This window comes from Sciurus carolinensis, chromosome 7 (genome assembly GCF_902686445.1).
Source record: "Sciurus carolinensis chromosome 7, mSciCar1.2, whole genome shotgun sequence".
Lineage (NCBI taxonomy): Eukaryota > Metazoa > Chordata > Mammalia > Rodentia > Sciuridae > Sciurus > Sciurus carolinensis.
In genome coordinates this window covers 21,859,625-21,880,355 of record NC_062219.1, presented here as the reverse complement: position 1 = coordinate 21,880,355, position 20,731 = coordinate 21,859,625, and the positions used below count along the sequence as shown (strand labels likewise).

At 38.2% G+C, this 20,731-nt stretch overlaps 1 protein-coding gene and 1 non-coding gene across 5 annotated transcripts in view; one reads left to right on the top strand and one right to left on the bottom strand.

Moving 5' to 3' along the window:
• Positions 1-20,731, bottom strand: part of Plagl1 (PLAG1 like zinc finger 1) — a 100,311-nt gene that overhangs the window by 34,766 nt on the left and 44,814 nt on the right. For 2 of the 4 annotated variants that reach the window (XM_047559026.1, XM_047559027.1), the window contains exons 1-3: positions 20,382-20,688; positions 19,484-19,661; positions 2,781-2,820 (exon numbers count right to left, since the gene is read on the bottom strand). The gene's annotated coding sequence lies outside the window, so the exon portion shown is untranslated. Of the gene's footprint in view, positions 1-2,780; positions 2,821-19,483; positions 19,662-20,381; positions 20,690-20,731 lie in introns of those variants that run through there. The other 2 variants (XM_047559030.1, XM_047559028.1) reach the window with 2 other exon arrangements.
• Positions 1,462-1,534, top strand: Trnat-cgu (transfer RNA threonine (anticodon CGU)). The gene has a single exon. It is a non-coding gene; the product is annotated as a tRNA-Thr (tRNA).

The window sequence follows — 20,731 nt, the reverse complement described above, 5'->3', positions numbered from 1 at the left end:
TACAGGATGCTTTACTATTATCTGGATTTCTTCAATAGATATAGAGCTATTCAGGTTACCGACTCCTCGAGTGAGTTTTGGTTGTTTGTATTTCAAAGAACTGGTCCATTTTATCTAATTTATCAAATTTGGGGGCTTAGGGTTGTTTATCATATACATGTATTAGTCCTGCAATATGCATGGAATCAGGACTATTACTCCCCCTTCAATTCCTAATAATTTGTGTATTCTTTTCATTGGTTGCCTGGCCAGAAGTTGATCATTTTATTGATCTTTTCAAAGAAGCAGCTTTTCATTTTATTGATTTTCCCCACTGTTTTCCTAATTTCAACTCTGATGACTTCTCTAATTATCATTATTTTCTTCTGCTTGTTTTAAGTTTTTCTATTTTTAACTTCCCAAAGTCAAAACTGACATTGGTTTTAGAGCTTTCTTCCTTTCTATTATATGCTTTCAATACTATAAATTTTCCTGTAAGCACAGTTTTAGCTGCATCCTACATATTTTGAAAAATTGTGATTTTTCAGACAGTTTAAACTATCTTAATTTTTTTTCCTGAGACATCATCTTTGACCCAAGTAGTTCTTTCATGCATATGCCAATCAGCACTCATTTTGAAGACTCTAAGAAAATCCTCTAAATATAATTGGAGCTTACTGTCTCTTTTGTTACTCCATCCTTCAAACTCTTGCTGCCTCAGCCTCCCCAGATCCTAAGTCTATCCCTCAGCTCAGGATGACCAGTGAACTGTCTGAGGTCCCCCTTCCTGCACTGCAGTCTAGGCCAGATCATTTGTTTTCCCTTTTCAGGGTTCACTATGCTGCTTTTGGTCCAATGTCTGAATGCCTTTGTATCATCGTTTTATCATTTTTTGTTTTAAATTTTTGCTATTTCAGGCAAGAAAATAAATCCAGTTCCTGTTACTAAATCATTGCTGGAAGTGGAAGGCCCCTCAGTACGAAAGTCCAAGCCTCTGTGTTTGCATTAGTGCTTTATATTTACACAGAAGTTGCCCCAGCTTCCGTCACATACCCATCAGGAGAAGGGTGTACTAGGCAAAGTCAGTAACTACTAAATAAAGCTTTACCTACCCACTTTCCCATTTTTGTGGGATATGTGTTGGGCTATAGAACCCAAATTATAATAAGGCCTTTTTCTAATACTTATTTTTCATTCAAATAGTATCTACTAAGCAACTTTTTCCCGGCACTGTTCTAGGGATTCAGCAGTGTGAAAACTCTCTCTCTCTCTCTCTCTCTCTCTCTCTCTCTCTCTCTCTCTCACACACACACACACACACACACACACAAATTTTTGCTCTTGTAGAGTTTAACTGAGTGAAAGGGAGACAAACAGAACACATGTCAGAGGTGATTAGAAAAGTAAAGTGATGAAGGGACAGGAAGGGCTAGGAGGATAAGGTGAGGAAAACTGCCATTAAAAACAGGCTGGTATAGGGCTGGGGATGTAGCTCAGTTGGTAGAGTGCTTGCCTCGTAAGCACAAGGCCCTGGGTTCAATCCCCAGCACCACCAACAGGCTGGTAAGGGAAGCCTGACTAAAAAGATGACAATTTGGGAATCATTTAAAAAGTCAGGGAACATCTGATGGAAGGAAGGAAGTCAGTCATAAGCCCATTTGGGGAAACAATAACTGCAAAATCTGATGTAGGAACAAGGGAACAAGAGAATTGGTAAGGCTAAAGCAGTGAGGGAACGGGATCAGGCCTAAAAGTTAGGCCAGAAAAAAATTAGGCCCTAGGTAACGAACGGGGAAAGAGCTGATGGCCTCTGTAAGTGAGATACGGAGGCACGAGAGGCACTGGAGCAGGAAAGTAACTCCAGACTTTCAGTTTTAAATAATTTATCTGGCTGCTGTTTAGAGAATGTGTCACAGAGGAGAAACCGTGAAAGCTCGGAGGCCAGGCAGGAGCGCAGTCAAGACGACAGATGATGAGGTTTGCACCGATAGCGCACCGAAGCTCTAGGAAGACGCGTCACGGGGACATAGCTGGTGATCAGGGGTTGACTTGTGTTTGAGGAATACCACAAACCAAAGCCCTTCTCAGAAAATCGGTTGCTGGAAATAAACTAGTCTTAATTTAATTTTATCTCAGTTTTTTCCTAAATTACATGATCACAGTGTCTTTTTCCATATGATAACAATTAATACCCCAGGAAATGCCCATGTCAAGGCAGCTACTCTGAGGAAAACTGTACTAGACATATGTGTCTTTCTGGTGGCCCCAAAACAGGTGGAACCGAGCCTGCTAGAACAATGTACAAAATATTGACTTAGGAACTACCACAATGCAAGTCTTCATTATATTACTTTATAATGATACTCACCTCCTGCTAAGATGAAAAACAAAGTCCTATATCTTTAAAATTGGTTTAGCATATTTCAATTCTTCATCAAAAATCAATGATGTCACAAAGACAATGTTGGATGGAAACTCTGGACGTACATACAACCTCGGCTCCTCGGGTAACCCTTTATTCCCACCTACCATGACCCTGGAGGGACATCACTCCAAGAAATAGATGCTCATAGCCCACGATGAGTAGGTCAGACTTCCTCAAAGCATCTGTTACCTACTAGCATCAGAAAAAGTGAAACAGACCTTAAAATAATAATAATATAAGAACCATATTTAAAATCTTTTTGCCCCACATCTTACTCTGGGACCTTTAGAAATGTACTCTTGTGTGATCAGATGTGTGATTAGAGAAGACAAAGTTTGTGGGGGAGAAGGATAAAAAAACTGAAATGTCAACTTACAAAAGCCAACGTCACTGCGTATGAATCAGGCAGGAGCAATCTGAAAATAAATAAAAACCATTCGTTAGCTTTACATAGAGCTGCACATGCATTTGTGAACTGTAATTTCGAGATTGTTGCAGATTCATACGCAGTTCTCAGACAGTCATTACTGTTTCCCCTAGTAGCAACATTCCACAAAACTATAGTATCATCTCATAACTGGCACAATTACGTGAACTCAATTCACAAGGCTTCCGAGAGTTCCCCAGTTTCGCTGTATCTCTGTGCATATTTTGTTCTATACAGTGTCACGTCATGCGTAGGGGGTGCCTCTCTACCTTCACAGGCACGGTACTCAACAGTTCTATCAAAGGATCCCTCATTTTGCTCTTAGAAGACACACCCAACTCCTCCACCATAACCCGCTTCTGCCCCAATCCTTGCACATTTTTATTAAAATAACATCCATTTAGAAAGAAAAATAAATATTTGAGTCATTTTTCTCAAGACACTACTACCAAGTTGTGTGTCAAATCATGAATACAAAAATCCTACTGTTTTGGGTTAAGGAATAAGCTTCAGAAGGAACACGTTTCTGGAAACGTTTTTTCTCACGGTTGCCACCACATAAGATCATTCATTTCACAAGTCCAAAGGTGAAAGGTAAGGCAGCTAGAAGTGCTGTCTGAATTCACATTCCATATTTTCAACATTTCTCTGACAGGACAGCTTCGGGTGCTTCCTATAGAAAATCTAGGTAATTTATACATGTGACTTCATGTAGTCCCCGTAACCCTCTTGTATATACACCATTATCATCTCTGTTGGGCCCAGGGGGAAACCAAGGTCCCAAGAGGTTCAAGCTACTAAAAGTCTCACAACTACCAGCACCTGGGACCAGATTCTCAGCATTCAGACTATTGTGTCCCCAAATAAACCAATGGTAAAGACATTAAGAGATTTTGTGTGGCCCTTTTGTTGTGATCACAAATCACCTGATTGTTGGCAGACTTTAAAATACAGGAACTGAATAAGGAAAATGCCCCAAACAACGATTAGCGAAATGGAAACAGTTCTTTATTCAAATAGGAAATGATGGAACATTGGCACAAACAAAGGCTGGGGCACGCAGGAAGAACCGTATCACAGCAACGCACCCTCACCAGCCCCAAATTGCCGGTCCTCGACATATGTCGGGGACTGTCAGGCAGTGGTTTATGCACAGCCATGATTACTCTTGAAAAAAATTATTCAATTGGGCAACAGTTTTGATGGGAGGACTGAAAATTTCAGTCACAGATAAAAGCATCAAAATGAGGCTCCTCAGCAAAAATAGACAGCTAAATGTCCAAAGGTAATGTCCGGATAATGACAACTTGGTAGACGCCTATTGTAACAATCTTTTCTGTAGGCTTATTAGCTTAATGATAGAGCATTATTACTGAGGATTAGCAGATATTTTCTCCTGAAAAACCACATAACACATTGATGAAGAGCGGTGGCAGTCTCCCCAATGATTCAACAATGCTTAAATGGCGCCTACTCGATCAGACATTGATATGCTGCCCTAAATACTCCAGCTAGGCTGTCTTTATGGTCTAATTTCACAGACCTCTCCTGGATGATCCAAGGGCAGGAGGCAGCCAGGGAGAGAGTGCATTGTCAACATAGCTTGGTGTGCATATAACCAAGTTATACATAGGAACCAGGGAACAGGGTTCTGAAGTTTCTCCTCTGTAGGAAGCCACACACAGCCATTCCCGACCTTCAGGGGTGAAGGCATCACCTCATTAACGTTTAAATGGATCAAAAACTTAAAAATGCTTATATTTTATGCAATTTAGAAAGCACTGCTAGTTGGCTTATTTTAAATAAGCTGTATAATCTCTCCCAGTTACTCACAACTCATTCTCTTAAAGGTGGAGAAGTGAAAGATGGGGGTGAAAAAGAGTCTGCCTTTTCAGACAATACCCCACAGGGCCTGTTCCTCCTTCCTCACCGAGAGGTCAGACACTCGGGCTGGGTCACAAAGGTGGACTTGAGGGACCCTGGAGACAGCTCCCTGTTCAATGATTCCTAGAGCCATGATTTTTTTAAGCAGCATTATTTCAAGAATGCTATGGGTTTGTTTGTTTGTTTGTTTTGATAAACCTATGGCAGATACAAACATTTTATGAATGCCCCATCACTAAATAATGGGATAAAATAGACTTTGAGGTTCTAAGAAGGAAGAAAAATCAGAATAGCTCCCATTCTTCTCCCAAGGAGACACATAAATAGTTCTCCCTTTCAATTTATCAAATCTAGTTTCTCAGCTCTTTCTAAAAGCACATTCTTGGTTTAGACTAAGTTTTCTCTGTATATTCAGTCAAAGAACTGAGAATCCTCTTCTCTCTTCCCAGTGAAGTGCCCCAGTGAGTCTTGGTAAGCAGCAGTCTTTATTCCTAAATTCTACGTCCCTCTTACTCTATTGACCAATAGTCACCTAATGATATACAGCTGGAGTGCAATACTTGAGTGCCAGGAAGACGATACTCCTTATTATTTCACCTCTCGTGTTTCAAATCTGAGGATATAACAGATGGACTGACCATGATTGTTTTGTAGTCAATTCAGGCTGCGATAAAATGTACCACAGACTGAGTGGCTTAAAAACCATCTACTTCTCAGTTCTGGAGGCTGGAAGCCTTAGTGTAGCATCAACATGGTCAGAGTTTGGTTGCAGATGATTCTCATGGATCCTCATAGCAGAAAAGGCACAAGCTAGTCCTTGGTCTTGGTCTTATAAAGGCACTAATTTCATGTATGAGGGCTCCATCCTCATGACCTAATTACTTCCCAAAGACCCATCTTGAAACACCATCAAGGTTAGAATTCTGACCTATTACTTTGGGGGGGCGGGGACACACAAACATCGCAATGCCCTTACCCTGACATGAAGACAGTGCAGGCATAGTTGACATACCGCAGTCTGCAAAACTTCCTCAACCCCAGGCTAACAGCCAAGAGAAGACTCTGAAGCATATAAGCCCAAGAAAATGTTGTTACTAAATTAAAACATCTCTGGGCAAGGACAGATGATATGTCCATTAAATTGTTGCATGTGGACAAATGACTAAGAAGAAAGATCATATTAAGGGTAAAAAGTTTTCTAACAGAAGTCAGAGTCTCCCATCCTAGGTACAGAAAGGGCCACAGGAAATGGAAAGTAAATAGGTGTTTTGAGAACCAGGTCTCAAAACAGGAAAATATTAGGGGTATGTTTATTAGTACATTGAGTTGACTGGAAACAAATGGATAAGAAACCTTCCAAATTCTGGGGAGCATTCTGGTCTCCAAGACAAAAGTGGACTCAGGTGAAGTGTTAAAATGGTCCTTTGGTCTCCAACTTTCAATATGCAGGAAGGAGAGAGAAAGGCCCTGGTTTTCCTGAACCCTACATCAAATGTGGAAAAAAAATTCCCTAGAGGGCAGGACCAGGGTCTCCAAAAACAATGAACAAGAAGGCCAGATAACCAAGAAACATTTCACTTCGCCAGGACGTCCGGATTTCAAAATTGCTATGGATCAGTGACTCCCTGTAGTGTCCTGGTGAAATCTATAACCTACAATATCACAAAGACTAGCTTCGAACCTGCATTATTTCAATAATCCCAGAGGCATGTCTAAAAAAAAAAAAAAAATCATTATTTTTCCTATACATCATAGATTTCAAAACCACACAGTCATTGGCATGACCACATGTTCCACGCTATGTCCTTTGGAACAAGAATATCTTTCCTCAGCTTTTTAAAAGCAGTTTTCTAGACTGCAGTTTTAAACATCTCTGACTGTGACAAAGCCTCATCTGTAAGGCATACGACAATGACATCACACATCAGAGATGTGCAGACAGATTTAAGACAGCTCTACTTCATGCAGACTCTCACAAACATAAGCAGGAGCTAAACTAATGACATTATAAATCTGACTAATATTCTTACAAAATGTGTGATCATGAATGAGGGACAGTATCATGAACACTAAAGCAGCTTATAATTATTTCTGACATTTTACTGCTGCATTTCTAGAAAATCCACTATGACAAATTGTCCCCACCAATTCTTTGATGGAAGCCCTGACCCCAGTGTGACTGTATTAGAGGCAGGGCCCTAAGATGTAAGTAGAGTTAGATGTGGTCATAGGGGTGGGGCCCTAATCCAAAAGATGAGTGCCTCATAGGAAGAGCCAAAGAACTGAGCTCTTCACACATGCACAGAGGAAAGGCTAGGTGGACACATGCCGCGGTGCCACCGTGAAAGAGCACCCTCACCAGAAAATGTGTTTGCTGGCACCTTGATCTTGGATTTTGAACCACAGAACTGTGAGAAAATGTCTGTTGTTCAAGCCACCCTGTCTGTGGTACTGTTATGAAAGCCCTAGTAGACTAAGACACCCACCTGTAAGAATAGAGGGCTGAACTCCTAAAAAGGATTTAATATTCAATAAATCACTGTTATGAAGTAACAGTGACAAAAAACAAAAACAAATAAAAACAATAATCCCCAGTTTCCATCTTAACTTTAAGGGTAAAATTATAATAATGTCTTATCAAATCATACATTAACAGTGTGCAATTATGAGAAGGGCCCTCTACTTTTTTTTCTAGACACAACTCCTATCAATTAAACTGATCCAAAATAAATAAGTTAATGCTAAACAAAAATTTTAAATGCCTTTGAAATTCTTTTACAAATTTATTATAATGCAGAGATTACGCAGCTAAAGGATCACAACAGATTGTGTTTAAGGGCCAAAGTGACAGTCACACCTCATGAACTCACTCACTTGTACCCAGTTGTTGAAACTACACATTTGGTAATTATTTCACTTATTGTGTGATAATTTAGGACTTTCCTTATTTTCAAGGAAGTCTTCTTTCTCTCCAGATACAGTTCTGGACATTAACAAAACAGACTTGCAATTATACAGCTTTAAATAATTGAGATGGAAGGGAGTACGAGAATGGCTGTCTATCCTTCCCTTGTGTGTAATGATAAAAGTACCACCATTTGCTGGTGTCCAGGTTATACTTTCAAACGGCAAGTTGTACACATGAAATAGCTACAGCTCATGCCAATCAGAACTTAGTGAAGCAGTATTTTTTTTTAAAGTGTCATGATCTTCATATACTTTTTAAAAATTTTTTTAAAGCAAAGGCGTAAAAGATCTGAAGTAGCACTCCATCAGATCAAAGGACAGTCATCCAAATCCAGTAATGATGCTAAAGTACTCTGACTCAGCCCACCTACGCCTGGATGACACTTTGGTGACTAAGAATCAGCATGTCACTCTTCAAGAAAATGTCACAAATATTAGGTTATCGACTCTGACTCCAAAAAAACATTCACAACAGTGAAAAGATTTGCTAGGAGATAATAAAGCAAAGAGGCAGAAACACAAAAATGGCAATAAGAGGAGCACAATTAAGAAAATTTGTATAGGTTGAGTATCCCTTACCCAAAATGCTTGGGATCAGGAGGATTTGGCATTTTAAGTTTTGGAATACTTGCCTACATGTAATGAGAGTATCTTGGAAATGAGACCAAGTCTAAACAGTAAGTTCATTTGTTTTATCTACACCTTATACACATAACTTTATTATAAAATTATAATAATGTCTTATCAAATCATACATTAACAGTGTGCAATTATGAGAAGGGCCCTCTACTTTTTTTTCTAGACACAACTCCTATCATTAAACTGATCCAAAATAAATAGGTTAATGCTAAACAAAAATTTTAAATGCCTTTGAAATTCTTTTATAAATTTATTATAATGTAGAGATTACGCAGCTAAAGGATCACAACAGATTGTTTTTAAGGGCCTAAAGTGACAGCCACAACTCATGAACTCACTCACTTGTACCCAGTTGTTGAAACTACACATTTGATAATCATTTCACTTATTGTGTTAATTATTTCACTTATTGTGCTCCTCTTATTGCCATTTTTGTGTTTCTGCCTCTTTGCATTAGTATCTCCTAGCAAATCTTCTCACCGTTGTGAATGTTTAACTTGAACACAATTTTATCTAATATTTTCAGCATACCAGTGTTTTAACTACAACCCCCTTATATCAGGTCAGGAGCGGAACCTCCCATATTGTCATATTGATGCTCAAAATGTTTTATTAGATTTTGGAGCATTTCAAATTTTTGGATTAGAGATGCTCAATATATTAGCTGGGAGGTGAATGAGGAAATTTTCTCTTAAGGGTTGGATGTAATATTGATCTGGGGTGAGGTTACACACCTGTACACATATGTAAAGTTGCAAGCTGCATACTTATGACAGGCAGACCCGATATGCTTTTTCCTCCATGTATGCTATATCTCAATTGAAAAATTACTTAACAAAGAGAAGCAGAGAATTTTTATGTTACCCATTACCTAGTAAAGATTCTTAGGCAAATGCAAAATTTTCTACTTAAACACAAAGCAAAGTATGGTTAAGTTTATGTTTGACCCCCAATTAGAATAAACTTTACACATTAGTATTACTAAAAATGTAGAAGAGAAATCTAAAGGAAGCCCAATGGTTAGTCCACATGACTAGTGTGGTCACCAGACTCCAAATAGCACATTGGCAATAAAAGCAAAGTGATTTTGGTGTGTGTGTACCACAACCACTTTTATTGAGTAACTTCATTTATTTAACTATTTTTAGCATAAGGCAGTATGGCATAGAGGAGTAAGAGCTTCTGAATCAAGACAAACCAGTTTTTCCACTTAGTAACCATATGATGTTGGGCAAGTTACTTAATCTCTTTGATAGTGAGTTTCTTCACAATTTAAAATAGATAATAATACTTACTTTGCAAAATTGTAGCACAATTATAGTAGGTACTTAATGGTGGTAGCTATTGAGCAATAGCTCTTTGTATGCAAAGCATCATGCTAGGCACTTGAACCCTATCTCTAAGAACCTGACCATCTGGAAATGACATTTAGATAAAAAGACTGGCTATGAAAGTTAAGAACTTCACAAGGGCTACAGGTTACAAATTACAGGGTTGTGATCTAGCTAGGATCATAGGGTATCCTCTAAACAGAGCCTGGAAATTTTGAGTTGAAAATTAGTTAGGGTTAATGTATCTAAGGTAAAGGAAATGGCAGGAACAAAAATATAGCCACGAAGACAACAGAGTGACCCTTCAGGGACCATGTGACCACCGGACTAGTTCTGAGGAATGAGAGACTAGAAGGCCAGGAAAGCAAGTTGGGAATAAAGTTGGACCACACAGTCCTGGTCAAGAAGTTAAGGATTTCTCTTCTAAAGAATTGGAATCCACTGAAGGATTCCTTTCAGGGAATGAATCCCAGTGGTCATTAGGATAGGAAGGAAAATGTTAACGTAGGGAGAAACTGCATAAAGCAAGGGTCTAAACTCCTGATAGGAATGAAAGAAAACAAGGCAGACATTAGAAATCCAACTTTACCAACTTAAAAAAAAAAAAAAAGTGGACATGAATTTCCCTGAAGGGATACAAGTAGGCTGCCTTCAATACTCAATGACCCATAAATTCTCAAGAGCAAGCAGGCATGGTGGTGCACACCTCTAATCCTAGCTACTTGGGAGGCTGAGGAAGGAGGATCATGAGTTTGAGGCCAGCCTTGGCAAAAGAGAGATCTTATCTTAAAATTAAAATAAAAAAAAGAGCTGGAGATGTTGCTTGGCAATAGAGTGTCCCTAGGCTCAATCTCCAGCACTGCAAAAAACATAAAAAGTTCTCCAGAGTAAAGATGTAACCCCAAACCAGCAAAACACTAGCAAACAGAAAGCACTTGAAATGCTTGTTGGCGAGTGAATCTTTTTGACCATTCCAAATACTGAAACCTCTACACAAACAATTAAAGAACATGATGTATTAATAATATAAGGTGAAATATGTAAAAAAGGTATAGTCACTTTTCCTTTCTATTGAGTGGCCACTTTCCACACGACATGCCAAGTGCTGAATTTGCTCATGCTATCTCTATCTCTGGCTTATCAAACGACTCAGATACAAATCATGCCACAAAGTTGGGACTGTTGCCACCTCAGTTGCTAAGCACTTGTGTAATATTGCTTTAGGAATCTATCATTCATTATGTTCTTTGCTGTAGCAAAAGAACAGTTGCTTTATGACTCATGGATATTACATGAAAAAATTAAAGTAGTAAATTAAGTAAATCATACACATATGTGTAAGATTTCTTAAAAATGTAAGAAGCCTTAATTATTAAAATAACCAAACATGCTAAGAAATAAAAAAAATAAGTGCTCCCTAGAGGCTAGGTGCATTTCTTAGCCCTTTTTATATATTAACTCATTTTCAACCTCATACAGTAGACATTTGTCATCTATATTTTACAGATGAGAAAACAGACAGAGAGAAGCTAAGTAATTGCCTAAGATAATACTACATGGCATCAAAGTGACAGATCTAATTAAACCCAAGCAGCCTATCTTCAGAGTTCAACAGATTCAGAAAAGTACTTAATAAAAATGAGTACCACTTAAGATTTTAAAAAGAATTAGAAGCAGAAGAGAATTTTAACTATTCATCAACCTCATACTCAGCTTTTCTGGCGTGAAGTATTCCCACTTAGGTCAGACACAAGACAAGAATATACATAATCACTACCCTATTCTCTATTGCGCTAGCTGGTGAAATAACACAAAACAAAGAATAAGAGATATGAAGATCGAAAAGGAAAAGAAGTAATTGCTATTTCTTCAAAATTATGTTCCTAAGTAACAGTATAATATTTACAATAACATAATATAAAAACTTTTCCAAAAATGTAAATAATAATTACATGATTATAAAAAATAGGATCATTCAGAGTAGCAACAAAAATCACAAGGATTTCAGAAAAAAATGTAACATAATATGCAGAAGTCCTTCATGAAAAACCAAGAGAGGACACAGAGGAAACACATAAAATGAAAGATTAGCTATTGCAAATATAGCCATTCTTTTCATATTAATCTATAAGTTCAAAAACACTTTTAAAAATCATAATAGAATTCTTTGTGGAACTTAGTTAATAGCTACTATTCATATGAAATGGGAAAGGTCCCAAACAAACAAGAGAATTCAGAAGGAATACAAAAGGAAAGTTTGTACCCTACAACATATTGAAATGTATAATAGAGCTATCCTAAGATTTGCTCATGTAATATGGGGAGTTAGATGTTTTGAAAACAAAGCCTCATAATAAGGCGTCTAGAAAGACTGCACAAATATTCTTTTATGATATCAGATATTTGTAATTTATTATCTCATCAAACTACGAAGAACATGTGAAAACTTCAACAGATTCAGAAAAAGCATTTGATAGAATTCAACACCAAGGACATACATGCATAGAATTCCTAGCTCTGTTCACTGGGAACACCTAGAACACTGACAGCTCAGTAACAACAAGGACACCTTGCAACCAGATCTTGGTTTCCAAGTACCATCTTCTAGTAAATGGAATCAAGATGTGGAGAAATAGTGGATCTTACAGTTGGGGAAAGAAAATTACTAAAAAAGCTTTAGAATCTCTCATAGACTAATGAAATGCCAAAAAGAAAACGAGGATGTGTCAAAATGACAAAGAAATCAATCTGAAAAAGTCCCAATGCCAAAGGTGGAACAATTTAAGTTAAACAATGACAATATTAAATTATGACCCAAATTCTAAAATATATATCCACAATACATACTGATATACATAAATGGTTGAATAAATAAATGTGGGAAAAGTACAAATCCTTCTTTAAGAAGAATTCCAATTGATAAATGTAGAAAGAATGAAGGAAACGGAAAACACCATTGGCATATCATAACTGTTACTGCAGGTGAAATCCATTGCACTAAAATTAGTGGGCAAAACTTTGAGAAACAGGATATTTGTGTAACCTCAAAATATTCTCATCAGAATATTAATTACTAAGCTAGGCTTGGTGGGACACACTTGAAATCCCAATTACTTGGGAGGTTGAGGCAGGAGGATTGCAAATTCAAGGCCAGTCCTGGCAACTTAGCAAGGCCCTGTCTCAAAATAAAATCTTAAAGAAGGGAGGTCTGAGAAGATAGCTCTGTAATGGAGCATTTGCCTAGCATGTACCCTGGGTTTGATCTCCAGTACCTCAAAAGAAAAAAAATTACTATGGTGATTTTACTATATACCCACAAATTATATGATATTCTCTTCCTTTGACTGTGGACTTCAACAAATAGAATATGGAAAGGGCAAAAATGTCACATGACAATAAGAAACCTGGAGACACCACCTGAACTATGTAATCAGGTTAACATCACTAGTTGCTATGGATAACACGTGCCTCCTAGTAGGATAAGGGTACAATACCCGATTTTCTACCTCCCAAATCCATAACCATTGTCTAAATGTGAGAAAACACCAGACAAAACCAAACTAAGGGGTATTCTACAAAATACACAACCAGTACTCTTCAAAAGTATCCAGGGCATGAAAGACTGAGTAAACTATCAGATTAGAGCAAGCCAGAGAGATATGACAAGTAAATGTAATGTGGTATATGGGATAAATCCCGAAATAGGAATAAAGGCATTCATGGAAAACCTGAATAAAGTTTGTAATTTAAAATATTGTGCCAATGTTAAAAACCTTAATTTTGATAAACATATGATAGCAATATAAGATGTTAACAGAGGACACTGGGTAAAGAGTATATAGGAACACTCTGTACTATCTTTGTAAGTTTTTGTAAATCAAAATTTCTTTCAATAAAATAATTCTAAAAATTAAATATCCATTCAGAAAAACAAATTAGTTTCCTCAATCTGTCAAAGGGCATCCACAAAAAAAGCATACAGTAAACATCCTTAACTGTAAAATACTGAGGTACTCCTCCTTTAAGATAAAGAAAAAACAGGATGTTCATTTTAAAACTTCTGTTTAAAATTGTTCTGGGGCCAGGTATGGTGTTGCACACCTGTAATTCTGACTACTCAGGAGGCTGAGGCAAAGGGATCAAAAGTTCCAGGATTGCCTGGGAAATTTAATAAGAACTTGTCTTAAAATAAATAAAATAATAATAATAATAATAATAATAATAAATAGGCTGGGGATGTAACTGGGGATGTGGTAGAGAGTGCCTGAGTTCAATTCTCAATACTGCAAAAGAAAAATAAACATATTGTTCAGGGCATCCCAGCCAGTGCAATAAGGCAAGAAAAAGAAAACAGATATTTGGAAAGTCAGATTTAAATTTTTTCAAATTTGTCTTTTTGCAAATGACATGATTGTGCATTGAAGAAATCTCCTCCAAATCTACATGCTACCTGAACTACAAGTGAATTTAGCAAGGTCAGAAAATACAAGATCAATACACAAAAATTAATTATTTCTATATGTGGGAAGATGGTTGGAAATTAACATTGAAAGACAAAAATCCAACTACTTACAGTAGCATCAAAAAATATCAAAAGCTTTGAAACAAATTTAACAATATGTAAGTCCCCTAGACTGAAAAACACAAAAAGAATGCTGAGAGTCAATGAAGAACTTACTTAATGGAGAGATATACCATGTTCATAAAGGGCAGGAGTCAGTAACATTAAGATATTCATTTCCCAAACATTGTTCTGTAAAGTCAGTTCAATCACGATTAAAGTCTAGCACACTTTTGAAAATAGGCATTGGCAATTTCATTCTAAAATTTGCATGGAAATATAAAATACTTAAGTAGTCAAAATAATTGTTAAAAAAATTTAGAGAAATTACATTACCAAGTCAAGACTTACTATAGAGGTGGGAATCTAATCCAGAGGTAGAGCACTTGTCTAGCATGCTCAGGGCCCTGAGTTCTACCTCCAGCAAGAAAGAGGGGAAAAAGTAACTTACTATAAACTACATTAAGAAAGTCTGGTACTGATGCAAGAACTAATAAATAGTTCAAGTGGAACAGATCCAGAAAAAGACACAACTATACAATCCTTCATTTTTCAAAAGGCCCCAGTGCAATTCAATATAAATTTTTTTTCAATAAATGTGTAGAGCAGTTGTTTGTCCATATGGAAAATAAATCTTGATCTCACTTTATACATGTAAAAGTCAACTGGCAATCATCATTGACTCAATGTCAGGGCTAAAACTACAAAATGTCTGGAAAAAAATGTAGACAAAAGATTTTAAGACCTTGAGTGTGTGTGTAGAGGGGGAATGATGAGGGGGGAGAAAATTTTGTGAGTAGGATACAAAAAAAAAAAAAACCAAAAATCACCTACTCCTTTTTCCATCCCCAAAACATCCTTGATAAACTGGACTTCACAGAAATAATTCTGCTCATCAAAAAACACCATTAAGCCGGGCGTGGTGGTGCACACCTGTAATTCCAGTGACTCAGGAGACTGAGGCAGGAGGATCATGAGTTCAAGGCCAGCTTCAGCAACTTAGAGAGGTTCTGAGCAACTCAGTGAGAGCCTGTCTCTAAATAAGATATATAAAAAGTCTGGGGATGTAGCTCAGTGGTTAAGCGCCCCCGGGGTTCCATCCCTGGTACCAAAAAAAAAAAAAAAAAAAGAAAGAAAAGAAAAGAAAAAGAAAAAAAGAAAGGAATTTTAAAAAGATACCATTAAGAGACTTAACAAGCCAGGGAGTGAAACTCAGTGATGCTTGCCTAGCATTCCAGAGTCCCTGGGTTCAACTGCTGGTTCTGCAAAAGGTGGGGTGGGAGCCAGGTACAGCAGCACACACCTGTAATCCCAGAGGCTAGCTACGGAAGGAGGATCACAAGTTTAAAGCCAGTTTCAGCAACTTACTGAGGCCCTGAGCAACTTAGACTCCACCTCAAAATTTTTAAAAAATAAATTAAAAGGGCTGGGCGTGTGGCTTAGTGGTTAAGTGCCCAGGTTCAATCCCTAGTACCAAAAAAAAAAAAAAAACCCACAAAAAACAAACAAACAAAAAATAAAAAACAAGGTGGGGTGAGGTGTGGGGGAATAAAGAGAGAGACTGACTAAATAGGCAAACTTCAAGGGAGAAAACACAAGCAAACATGCACTTGACAAAGGTTTCCTATCCAGAATATGCTAGGAACTAAAACTCATTCACAAGAAAACCACCCCAATTTCAAACATATTTGAACATGCTTGTCACAGAAAAATCTGAATGACCAATAAAGATAAAAATGCTTAACATTATTAATGTTCATGGAAATATAACCAACTTACCTGAGGACCATAAATTCAGTTTCTTAGTGTATACAGGTTACGTGTATTCCTTACCCAAAATGCTTGGGACCAGAAGTATTTGGGATGTTTTGGGTTTTGAATATTTGCATAAATACAATGGGATGTATTAGAGATGTGACCCAACTTGAAACATGAAATTCGTTTATTTTCATATATACTTTATATACACAGCTTGAAGATTATTTATACAATATTTTTAGTACACCTGCATTTTGTCTACAACCCATCACAGGAGATCAAGTCTGGAATTTTCCACTTGTGGCATCATAAAATTTGCTCAAAAAGTTTGGCATTTGGGTATTTCAGAAAGGTTTTGGGTTTTCATATTAGGGATACTCAAACTATACCCAATATATGTCCACCAATGGGAAGTTTTAAGAACATTGGTAGCAATTAAAAAATGAGCCAACATTGAAAAACCTCAAATGCTCACTAATAAGAAAATGGATAAACCGTTAGTATAGCCATGTACATACTATAGGAGATGGTAAACTTTTTCTGTAAATGGCCAGATAGGAAATATTAATAATGACTGGAGACTACTGAACAGGCATGGCTATGTTCCAATGAAGTTTTATGTATGAAAATATGAAGAGGGCTGGAACTGGCTCACAGGTCATGTTTTGCCAACCTTTGATATAAGGGTAAAAAAAGCAAACAAAATGGCTTATATGTGCAACATGAACGGGCCTCAAAGGTACCATATGAATAAAACAATGAACTATACAATTCCCATTCTACGAAATTTAATAACATTTGAAAATCATCCACGGCAACTGAAATCAGGACAGCAGTTGATTGCGGGAGGCAAATGTTTGGCTCTATCAGTAGAAAGGCACACAGGGAACTGTTGCAGGGATAAAAATGTTTAATATCTTTATCTGGCAGTGGTCACACAGGTGTATGTAATTTCATTAAACCACACACTTTGTTTTTGTGTTTTTATTATACATATAGTTCAACTTGGAGATAAACACAAATTAGTCAAAGATCAGAACATAGGTTGAAAGGTATTATCTAGAACTCAAAATGGATTAAAAAATTTATTTATATATACACATATGTACTAGATTAAAAACATAAATGTTAAGGTGGAGAAAGTCTAATGCAAGTCAAATCATAGTTCCTTAAAGAATAGAAAAGAATGGGGGAAAAGATAAAGAATAATACTTTATTGAAGAAAGGAAAACATTAGAAATAGGCACATATTATATACATATATATGTATGTACACAAATACATACCTTGTCCCAAAGGGTCTTGAGCTTGCACGCATTCTTCTTGATCATGTAAGGAGTAATTAAGACCACAAAGCAACTCTCAAATTTCAAAGAATCAATAGCATAGACAAATTTCCTGACTATAATGCAAATTAGAAATCAGTAACCAAAGGATAACTCAAAAACTATGCACACTGGAACTAGAGAATACTTCTAAAAATCTCAAAGAAAGAAAAACACAATGGAAAACATTTTTAATTTTTAAAACTGAACAATATACTACATATGAAGCAACACTTAAGTGAAAATCTGTCATATTTTCAGATGACAAGAAGAGCCCAGAAATAAGACCAAACATATCTGGCCATTGTACATGACAGAAGCAGTGCCATCAATTACGGGCACCGGGACAATTACTTTTCCACATGGGACAAAGAAAATCAATCTTGACTGCACAACATGATCAAAATACATACATCTATACACACACGTGCATGCACGCCTCAGGTAAAGAGCTGCGTGAACAACATACAAACTTTAAAATCTTTAGAAATAACTTTAGGAATATATTTAACAGCAAAGAATATTTTAAGATATAAAAGGCACAAGGGAAAAATTAATGTCTGCAGTTTATTATCTGCAAGTTTATATAAACAGAAAAGGACCTGCATCTAGAATCATGTTTTCCAAAAGAAATTTCTACAGTGTTGGAAATATTCTTTTCTAGGATACAATGTAGTACAATATAACAATAAAATAGAAAATCATCTGTTGCTGTTGAGTACCAAAAATGTGGAACTGAGTGGCTGAAGAACTGAAATTGGTAAAGTAATACGAGGATATGTTAGCACTTTTAAATCCTGAGTGACAGTCTATAAAGTTATGTTCTTAATTTTTTTCAGCATTTAATTTTTCCATAATAGAATCTGATTTTCACTTAAATTTCTAAATAAAATATAATTCCAATTTTGTGCAAAATATGTAAAAGTGACTTTTTAGAGAAGGAAAGCATGCCAAATGATTTTGACTTTCTTCTAAATGTTTTTTTAAAAAATTATAGCTACTTTGAGTATCAAAACAAAGAATTTAATGACTACGGATATGTCCAAAGAAATTATGAAATAAAATATCACCAATATTAAAATTCCCTAGGTACTTCTACCTGGTCAAGACTTTTTATAAGATGGAAAATATGAATAATAGATTTAGAGCCCTGGATTCAGGCTTCTTCATTATGTAACATGCATAGTTTAATATATTTGCGGGAAGTTTAACATATAAACCTCTATATCACTTAACAAGGAGTTATAAAGTAAACACTGGTGTAATCATCGCCCAGGTCACGGCCAAGGAGGTAAGGCATTTACAGCATGACCGAGTCTGTGGTATGTTTCTTCTCTCTCTCACACACACACACACACACACCCTCTCCAGGAGGTGACCACCAGCCTGACTTTTATGGTATTACTGGTGTTAATTTACATTTTTTTCTTTACTACTTCTAACGTCTTCCTGCGCATCCCTGAACAATAGCTTTGCCTTGCCACGTTCTGAATTTTACATAGATGATATCATACAGTATTCTTTGGTAACTTTTTTTTTTTTGTTCTTCTTGGCTTAACACTGAAACATGCCTGTGTTCAAGCAAAACTACTTCATTCGCAGCTGTACCGTGTTCTGTTCCATGGCCAGCATGCCATTTGCATTTCTCCTTCGGATGGACAGGAAGGCTGCTTCCATCTTTTGGCACTATAGTAAACCTTCTTGTTCACGTCCTCTTGCGTATATGTTTGAAAATTTATCTAGGGCAGTGGCTTTCAAACTTTTTTGACCATGACTCATACTGAGGAATGACGTTTTACATCATTACACACATCTGTGTGTGCATAAAACTGGGGTGGGGGGAGAATCATAAAGCAAATACTCTACGACCTGAGACATTCTGACATTTTCTATTTTCTGGTAGTTCGTGTTTAACAAACTCAGGTTCATTATCCACTTAAGTGATTCCACGACCCACAAACATGAGCTTCAGATTTTAAAAAACATCAGTCTAGAGGATGAATAGCTAGGCGCAGGACTGCTCGGTAGCGAAACGCTGCCATCGGTGTCTTCAACTTTTTCTGATCTTTAACTTTTAAATAAATGTTCTTATCTCAGAGTATATGAATTTACTATTTCAGAGAGAAAACCAAGAACCATCATAACATTTTATCTTTTCATTCGTCATAAACAGTATCAATCACTTACCAGGTGCCAAGCAAGCCACCACTGGGCTCCCAGCAAGACCGATGGGTTAATACGCGGAGGGAGAGGGTGCGGAGGGGAGAACTTCGGGGACCAGGGACCAGGACCTCAGCAAGACCCCAGAAAGCTCACAGGAGAGACCTCCGATCCTGCCTGGGCGGGAGGAGTTAGAGGAGGATTCCTGGAAAAAGGAGGACCTAAGTTGGGATTTCTATTTTAAATTTTTATTGTTTCCCCAAACATAAGAGTAACACATTTGGTGAAAAAAAAAAAAAAATCTTCCAAAATTCCATAAGTTTAGTTCAGTATAAAGTACAAATCCCCACTACCGTCCTTAAAGTTGAATGCAGAGACTAAATACCCTTAGTCTCTGTTGCATGATCAATTATCCTAATCCAAGAAATTTTTAGGAGTCCACATTTTAAAAACAGTTTCCTGAACACCACCGATAAGAGTCCATCACATAAAAGCATCAAAAATAACAGCCCCCACAATGGGTGAAAATGCACGCGTCTCCGGTTTCCGCGCACGATTACTTTTTAACAGACTTTCCCCCTCTGTGGCCTTTTGGCGAGCCCAGCGTGCCAGGTCTTCAACATCGCGTCTATTTGCCGCAGACCAAATCCACGCGAACGTGTCGGCAAGGGGCATTAAAAAGGACCAGGCGACAGCACTTCGCCCCTGGCGCCCGGGCGCGCCGGGTGACAATCTGTCGGAGTTTCGCACTTCGCCCGCGGAGCCCGGGACCCCGTCACGTCCGCGGCGCGTCGCCACCGGCACACCCTCCCCAGCGCGGCAGCAGCGGAACGCCGAGGACCGGCCCGCAGCGCGGCAATGCCGCCGCCAGCTGCCCGCCACCCAGGCCCGCGCCGCCCCTCGGCTGCGAGCACCCGGCACCTACCCTGCGGGGCGAGAGCCCCCCGGAACTCAGGCGAGGCTGCTCACACGCGCCGCCTCCGCGGCCATGACGGCAACCGGGGAAGCGCCCCGCGCGCCAAGGCCCGCGCTCCGCTGCGCTGGGAGCACGGCTGCCGCGTCCGTCTGTCTGCTCGCCCGCCAGGAGAGTGAGGCCGGAGTCCGCCCCAGACGTGTCTAAATCAAGGCTCGGGGCGTTACCGACGGGCTGAATGACAAATGGCAGATGCCGTGGGCTTTGCCGCCCGCGGCAGCCAAGAGGATGGCTGCGCTGAGGAGGCCGCGCACAGGCGGAGCCCGGGAGCCGGAACGGCGCGTCCGCGAGGAGGGCGCTGG